Consider the following 8,920-nt stretch of genomic DNA (forward strand, 5'->3'; position numbering starts at 1 on the left):
TGTATTTCCATTTCATCACTAGTGAACTGAGTGCACACTAGAGGGCAGCATGTGATTCTTTCTTTCTCTCTCTCTCTCTCTCTCTCACACACACACACACACACACACTCACTCACGCACACTCCCTCTGTGGAAAGAGACAATAAACAGCCACAAGTCAGTGCAGTATTTTGTTGCTGAATTTAATAGAAACAGTACAAACATACGCAGGTAAAAATGATCAAAAACAAGTCTGAATACAGAAATACTTGTTGTCCCCTGCAGAAAGCTGCAGCACAAGTTGGTCAGAGAAACCTTGACCAGATCATGTTAAGCAACTAATGAACATGAAAAACTAAATACAACAACCTCCAGGGTTCATGACATCTGAACCTTTATCGTAACCTTTACGTAACATTATAATCAACAAGAAAACTGGATTTCTCGATGTTCTAAGAATATCAAACATAAATGTTCAAATAATGTTACATTTGGGGTAAAAGTAACATTTGTAGAATTTAAGAAACATTTTAATCACCTTTGAAATATGTTCTATTTACAACAAGAACTCTGGGCATTTTAAAACTCTTAGAATATGAAACAAACTTCTAAATACATTATATTTTGGCTTAAAATAAAGCTGAACATTGTTAGAAAGGTTTGTGTAACCTTCAAATAACATTAAAGTCACAACAAGAAAACTGTATATTTTAATGTTTACAATTTTTTGTTTTCTAGGGTGGACTATTTCTACTTTTGCATGCAGCGTCTGAATGTGAATCACATGATGTTCTCTGATGCAGTGTAAACTCCAGTGTGTGTGATATATCACTCATGCCACACACAGTCATCCGTTTCCTGATGTCTAGAAGGGTTAAGTGCTCAAATTCATGTTTACGGATCACAGGGAATGAGGAAGGAGAATAAAACACATTCTGCTGGATTGACCTGATTCACTCTGAAATACAGTCCGGTTTGTCTCGAGCTACAGCTGAGAGATATAAGTCCAGCTCACTGTTGATCGACAGGCTGCTCAGCAGCTAAATCAAATGTGGTTAAAGTCTCACAAGTAGTGCGAGTTACACAAATCAGATTACTTTAGTAACTAGTAAAATAATGCATTACTTTTACATTTACAAATAGATAACTGAGTTCCTTTTTCAAATGATCAATGGCAGTTACTTTGTTCTCCCGTAACTTAACTGACAGATCTCCTGTCTGCATGTTGAGAGAGATCAGGAGTGAGCGCAGAGGCTCTTCCTTTTAATTAATTTCACTTTTGTTGCGAACGAGCCTTTACAGTTGCCAGAAATATAACTTTAGTAAGTAACAGAAAAGTAATGTAATGCATTGCTTTCCTTAAAAAAGTAATCAAGTAACACAATTATTTACCTTTTGATGGAGTAACACAATATTGTAATACATTACTTTTAGAAGTAACTTTCCCTAACACTGGGAGCAGGAAACAAGAACAGGAAAAATAATGTAAAACCTTGAATCTAAAAAAAAAAAAACACTTAGTAAGACGAGCATTTTTCCAGCGTGCAGTAATGAAGCGTTTAAAAAGGGGGAGGAGACCAAAAGAAACTCTGGGTTTACCGAAGAAAAGCTGCTCCTGACCAGGTTAGGTTCATAGAGTAAATTACCATGGTATAAGTTAGCTCTCTTTCAGAAACGGGCTTGACTTACCCTGTTTTCTCGGGTTTGACAAACCTCCCATTCTGAAACAGAAAACCTAGCGTTTCCCTCATTTCAGGGTTAACATACTCAGAGTTTTCCATTCTGAGATGGGCCCCAGACCTGTTCAGCTTCTAGGGTTTCTTATAATATATATATATATATATATGCAGTGAAATAATATTGTCATGATTTCACCCGACAAATTAGTTTTCACCACATTTCTTTTGGTTGTTGCAACTTCTATTTTGCAACAAATACCTTTATTTATTATTTATTCTTGCCCTACCCCATACAGTCTGGTCTATATTACTTTTATAGACTATAATACTTAACACTCACAGGTGTGTAATACCAGAGACAATTTATAAGAGACATGCCACTTCCTCAAGTTTCAATACAATGATATAAGGAAAACCCGTAACGTCAAAGATGGCGTTTGTATGCACATGTCCCGCCCCTCCCGCTGGAAAGCCAATCATCTGCTTTTAACAGTCAAACCGGGAAACATTTAAGCCTATCGTCTGGTTCCACTGACGCATGCACACAGCTGAGGTTTTGCGACAGCGGAGACAATTTGGTGACAGCGAGTTGTGGTGTGTGCAAGATCAGATGGAATCCACATAGAAGAGTAAATAAAAAAATAATAATTCAAAATATTGTACTGTACACTGATAAAACAAATGACATTGAGCGTTTGTTTAAGTGCTTGGCACAACACCGGCATTCTGGATAGAGACGTAAATGAAGTTGGTGTCGTGAACCCTTGCGCATGCGTAGTAAAAGCATAACCTGTGGGAAAAAGGCGTTTTAAACCTTATTTTGGGGCAAAGTCTTCAAACTTTTTCAGCGATTTTTATAATATTTTACTGCTGTTTCTATACATGCAGATTTTATGTCCCGGTGACCAGTGAAAGTGCAGTTCTGATTCTCTGCCCATTCATTTAGATAGGAGCCTGGTCTTGTTAGTCTGAAATAGCTGCCTGGAGACGTTACCAAGATGGCGGCCGAGTGGCACGACTTGCCTAAAAGGACTTTGGTAATACCTAAGACAGGGGAAATCTATCTATAGTCATCCTCATTCTTAGTGGCACTTATAACAGCATTACTGAGTCTTAACGTTCACTTTAATTTTATATCCGTGAGTGCAGTACGCCTGCAAAGCCTTAGCACTCGTTAGCTTGTCATAAGCGTTTTCATTCGAACCTATCGCTGTTTTCTTTTCTCCTCTCCTCTCTCTCACTCCAGTTTTTCACAAGTTCATCAAACAACCGCAGTAAGAATATTTCATCAAGCACGGTGAGTAATGGCTTCTCCTGCTATTGTTATTTGAACCTCTTGCCACATGTACAGTTTATCTATCTCTGTCGCCGATGAGGGATTCACATGTTGATAAATGAAGGGAAATAGTTAGGCTGACAGAGAAGATTTCAGAATTAGAGACACGCATCCAAACTTTAATTGAGGACAGTAAAAATGTTAGGGCTCTAGATACGGCTTTGGATGCGTCTAGCTCAGGGATTCCTGTACATTGTCCGGTTCCAGCAGAGCCCCTGCAGCAGGGCAACTGGGTGACGGTGAGGCAGCGTAGTCGTGGGTCAAAACACCGCTCTTCTGTTCCGATCAAAACATTAAACAGGTTCTCCCCACTAGGGATGGGTATTGTTAAGGATTTAACGGTATTGCCACTCTTACCGATACTGCTTAACGGTCCGTAATTTACAGGTATTCTTATCGGTACTTTGTGTTGTGTGTGTGATTTTTTTTTTTTTTTTGAATGAGTTGAGAATAGAATTAACATTTCTTTATTTTTTTATGTAAAATTAATAAAACAATTATTTGTATTGCAAGAAACAGCCATGTTTGAACAAATAGCTATTATACAAAAGCAAAAATGAACGTAAAACAAATGAAACAAACTATATTTTTCTGCTAAAGAAGATACAGTGGTTCAAAGCAACACGTGTGGGGCATGTAGGTAGGCTGCAAAAGGACTCTTTAGCCATTCTTTTGAAGAAAGATACATACTGATTTTTCTTTATTTGGAGTTTTAAAAACAAGTAGAAAATATGTTGATTTCGTTCTCACATTTCTCCCAAAAGAAATCAACAAAATTTCTAGTAACGTTAGCAAACCAGGGAGATTTTACATTTATTTTAAATGACGTGAACTACGTTGATTCAACATTGATTTTAGCATACTTACCTGACGTAGCTGGGGCAACAACCAGAGACGAGCTAGCTAGGCAGTCGAAAACTTAGCATTTTTTCTGTCCGCAGATAATGCACTTTTGAAATATGCTTTCACAGATTGATTGCGTTTCCACCCTTACAAGCAAAAATTGTGTTGCACTTATGACAACGAGCTCTAGTTAGGGTGACCAGACGTCCAGAAAAATTCTAAACTATTGTCACGAAAATTATACTTAAGCAAAATCTTGAGTAGTTATTGTCTGATAAACATTAAAATCTGTCTGCGGAGGTTGAGTCGTCCTGCAACCAGCCCCCGCCGGCTGCTCATTGGCTGCAGCATATTTTTTCTAAGTTCTAAAAAAATACCGTAGGCGGCTAAAGTTTGATGAAGAGAGCGCAAGTTGCTGCAGCTGCGAGGAGGAGAGTGATGTACGCGTACAGGAGTGATTGACAGTTCGCTATCGTCATTCTTTATTGTTAAGCGGGAGTTTTCCCTTTGTTATTCGTGTGTGTGCGCGCCGCGCTCGTTCTTGTTATGTGTTTGTGACTGACAGACAGCCTCCGCGGCGCACATGAGAGATCTCGCAGATCTCACAGACAAACTTCTTAATAATATCGCAAATTAGAGATGTTTGGTAAGGTAAAATGTGCACGATAACATTTTATGGCAAATTTTATGGGGAAGTCGTTACCTAATGGTTAGAGAGTCGGACTCCCAATCGAAAGGTTGTTAGTTCGAGTCCCGGGCCGGCAGGAATTGTGGGTGGGGTGAGTGCATGTACAGTTCTCTCTCCACCTTCAATACCACGACTTAGGCCACGACTTAGGTGTCCTTGAGCAAGGCATCACACCCCCAACTGCTCCCCGGGCACCGCAGCATAAATGGCTGCCCACTGCTCCGGGTGTGTGTTCACAGTGTGTGTGTGTGTGTGTGTGTTCACTGCTCTGTGTGTGTGCATTTCGGATGGGTTAAATGCAGAGCACAAATTCTGAGTATGGGTCACCATACTTGGCTGAATGTCCCGTCTCTTTCACTTTAAGTAAATATTTTCGCCATCGTCACTATTTATTATTAAGCGGGAGTTTTCGTTCTGTTATTCGTGTGTGTGCGCCGCGCTCGTTCTTGTGTGTTTGTGACTGACAGACAGCCTCCGCAGCGCGCATGACAGAATTCGCAGATCTCACAGACAAACGTCTTAATATGATCGCATATTAGAAATGTTTGGTGAGATAAAATGTGCACGAAAACATTATTAAGGAAAAATACATAGTACATAGTACATTAATTTTTTTTTCCCCTCCAGTACCGAAAGCAGAACCGATACCGTCAGATCTTACTGATACTATGGTCTTTCATAATTTAGCCCCGGGGCCAGTTTAATACCAGGTTTCGGTACCCATCCCTACTCCCCACTCAGTGATGCACCCACTGAGAAACCTGATGAAAGTGCTCTAATTATTGGTGATTCCTTTTGTACGGAAAGTGAATATAGAGACACCAGCCACCATAGTCAAATGTTTACCGGGAGCCAGAGCGCCTGACATCTTGGCAAATTTAAAAGTGCTGGCTAATGCTAAGCGTAAATACAGTAAGATTGTTATTCATGCCGGCGCTAATGATGTTCGACTTCGCCAGTCGGAGATCACTAAAAATAAATTTAAAGAGGTGTGTGAACTTGCAAGCACGATGTCAGCCACTGTAATATGCTCTGGTCCCCTCCCTGCTTACCGTGGTGACATCACTCAATGGCTGGATGTCTAAGTGGTGCCCACAGCATAACATAGGTTTCATAGACAATTGGACAAGCTTTTGGGGCAGACCTGACCTGTTTAAAAGAGATGGTCTTCATCCCTCCTGGGGTGGCACCACTCTTCTCTCTAGAAATATGGCAAATAGTCTTAGAGTTTATACTAAACTGGGGCCCAGGTCAGGAAGCAGACAGACTGGCTAAACCGACCGTCTGCTAGCTGCCTCCCGTCACAGAGGTCAGTTAATTCTCAGCACATAGAGACTCTTTCACCTAGATATCACACTATAGAGACTGTGTCTGTTCCCCGAACTAGAAAATACAAAAAAACGTCCAAACCAAGTTAAGGTTAACAATTTAATTGAGTTTCAACAAATAAAAAACAAATGCAATATGGATAAACAAATGATAAAGATTGGCTTATTGAATATCAGATCCATTTCTACGAAAACACTTTTTGTAAATAATATGATCACTGATGATAATATAGATGTACTCTGTTTGACAGAAACCTGGCTAAAACTTGATGATTACATTATTTTAAATGTGTCTACCCCCCAAGATTACTGTTATAAACATGAGCCGCATCTAAAAGGCAAAGGGGGAGGAGTTGCTTCAATTTATAACAACGTTTTCAGGATTTCTCAGAGGGCAGGCTTCAAGTATAACTCGTTTGAAGTAATGGTGCTTCATATAACATTATCCAGAGAAACCAATGTTAATGATAAATCCCCTGTTATGTTTGTACTGGCTACTGTATACAGGCCACTAGGGCACCATACAGACTTTATTAAAGAGTTTGGTGATTTTACATCCGAGTTAGTTCTGGCTGCAGATAAAGTCTTAATAGTTGGTGATTTTAATATCCATGTCGATAATGAAAAAGATGCATTGGGATCAGCATTTATAGACATTCTGAACTCTATTGGGGTTAGACAACACGTTTCAGGACCTACTCATTGTCAAAATCATACTCTAGATTTAATACTGTCACATGGAATTGATGTTGATAGTGTTGAAATTATTCAGCCAAGTGATGATATCTCAGATCATTATTTAGTTCTGTGCAAACTTCATACAGCCAAAATTGTAAATTCTACTTCTTGTTACAAGTATCGAAGAACCATCACTTCTACCACAAAAGACTGCTTTGTAAGTTATCTTCCTGATGTATCCGAATTCCTTAGCATATCCAAAACCTCAGAATAACTTGATGATGTAACAGAAACTATGGACTCTCTCTTTTCTAGCACTTTAAATACAGTTAATAATGAGCATACTCGCACCCTAAAGAGAGCAGCCCGAAAAATGGCGTGCTGCTGGAGGAAAACAAAACTCGAGGTATTTCGTATTGCTTGGCGGGAAAGTAACCTATCCTACAGAAAAGCATTAAAAACTGCTAGATCTGATTACTTTTCTTCTCTTTTAGAAGAAAACAAACATAACCCCAGGTATTTATTCAATACAGTGGCTAAATTAACGAAAAATAAAGCCTCAACAAGTGTTGACATTTCCCAACTACTTTACTTCTAAAATCGATACTTTTAGAGATAAAATTGCAACCATTCAGCCGTCAGCTACAGTATCACATCAGACAGTGCACTATAGACCCCCTGAGGAACAGTTACACTCATTCTCTACTATAGGAGAGGAAGAATTGTATAAACTTGTTAAATTATCTAAACCAACAACATGTGTGTTAGACCCTATACCATCTAAGTTCCTAAAAGAGGTGCTTCCAGAAGTCATAGATCCTTTTCTGACTATTATTAATTCCTCATTGTCATTAGGATATGTCCCCAAAACCTTCAAACTGGCTGTTATTAAACCTCTCATAAAAAAACACAACTTCACCCCAGAGAACTAGTTAATTATAGACCAATCTCGAATCTCCCTTTTCTGTCCAAGATACTAGAAAAGGTGGTATCCTCACAATTATATTCCTTCTTAGAGAAAAATGGTATATGTGAGGATTTCCAGTCAGGATTTAGACCGTATCATAGTACTGAGACTGCTCTCCTTAGAGTTACAAATTATCTGTTCTTATCATCTGATCGTGGGTTTATCTCTCTATTAGTTTTATTGGATCTTAGTGCTGCATTTGACACAATTGACCACAGCATTCTTTTGCATAGACTTGAACACTTTGTTGGCATCAGTGGAAGTGCTTTAGCATGGTTTAAATCGTACTTATATGACCGCCATCAGTTCGTAGCAGTGAATGAAGATGTATCATATCGATCACAAGTGCAGTATGGAGTACCTCAAGGCTCAGTACTAGGGCCGCTACTCTTCATGCTTTATATGTTACCCTTGGGAGATATCATCAGGAAACATGGTGTTAGCTTTCACTGTTATGCTGATGATACTCCGCTCTATATTTCTTCGCGGCCCGGTGAAACACACCAATTTGAAAAACTAATGGAATGCATAGTCGATATAAAAAACTGGATGACAAGTAAATTCTGAAAAAACAGAGGTTTTAATTATAGGACCTAAAAACTCTGCTTGTAATAACCTAGAACACTGTCTAAGACTTGATGGTTGCTCTGTCAATTTTTCGTCATCAGTTTGGAACCTAGGTGTGCTATTGTAATCTTTCCTTAGAAATCCACGTTTCTAGCATTTGTAAAACTGCATTTTTCCATCTCAAAAATATATCTAAATTACGGCCTATGCTCTCAATGTAAAATGCAGAAATGTTAATCCATGCATTTAAAGGGGGGGGTGAAATGCTATTTCATGCATACTGAGTTTTTTACACTGTTAAAGAGTTGGATTCCCATGCTAAACATGGACAAAGTTTCAAAAATTAAGTTGTACGTTTGAAGGAGTATTTCTGTTCCAAAAATACTCCTTCCGGTTTGTCACAAGTTTCGGAAAGTTTTTTTCGAGTATGGCTCTGTGTGACGTTAGATGGAGCGGAATTTCCTTATATTGGTCCTGAGGCACTTCTGCCGGAAGAGCGCGTGCTCCCGTATAGCAGAGCAGAGAGAGCACAACAGATATTCACTGATCAGAGCGAGAACGTCGCGAAAAGTCACAAAAGAAGTGTGTTTTTGGTTGCCAGGGCAAGACAACCCTGCACAGATTACCAAAAGAGAAACAGCATTAAGGGAACAGTGGACGGAGTTTATTTTTACAGAGCATCAACGGAGTTGTGCAAGTGTTTGTGTTTGTTCCCTGCATTTCTAAGATGCTTGTTTTACAAACAAGGCCCAGTTTGACGACGGATTTGCATATCGTTTATTTCGTTTATTATTCTAAAGGATGATGCAATCCCAACGAAATCGTGTGTTGGAACCGCAGGCGGTGAGTAAAACT

This window comes from Carassius gibelio, chromosome A6 (assembly GCF_023724105.1).
Source record: "Carassius gibelio isolate Cgi1373 ecotype wild population from Czech Republic chromosome A6, carGib1.2-hapl.c, whole genome shotgun sequence".
Taxonomy (NCBI): domain Eukaryota; kingdom Metazoa; phylum Chordata; class Actinopteri; order Cypriniformes; family Cyprinidae; genus Carassius; species Carassius gibelio.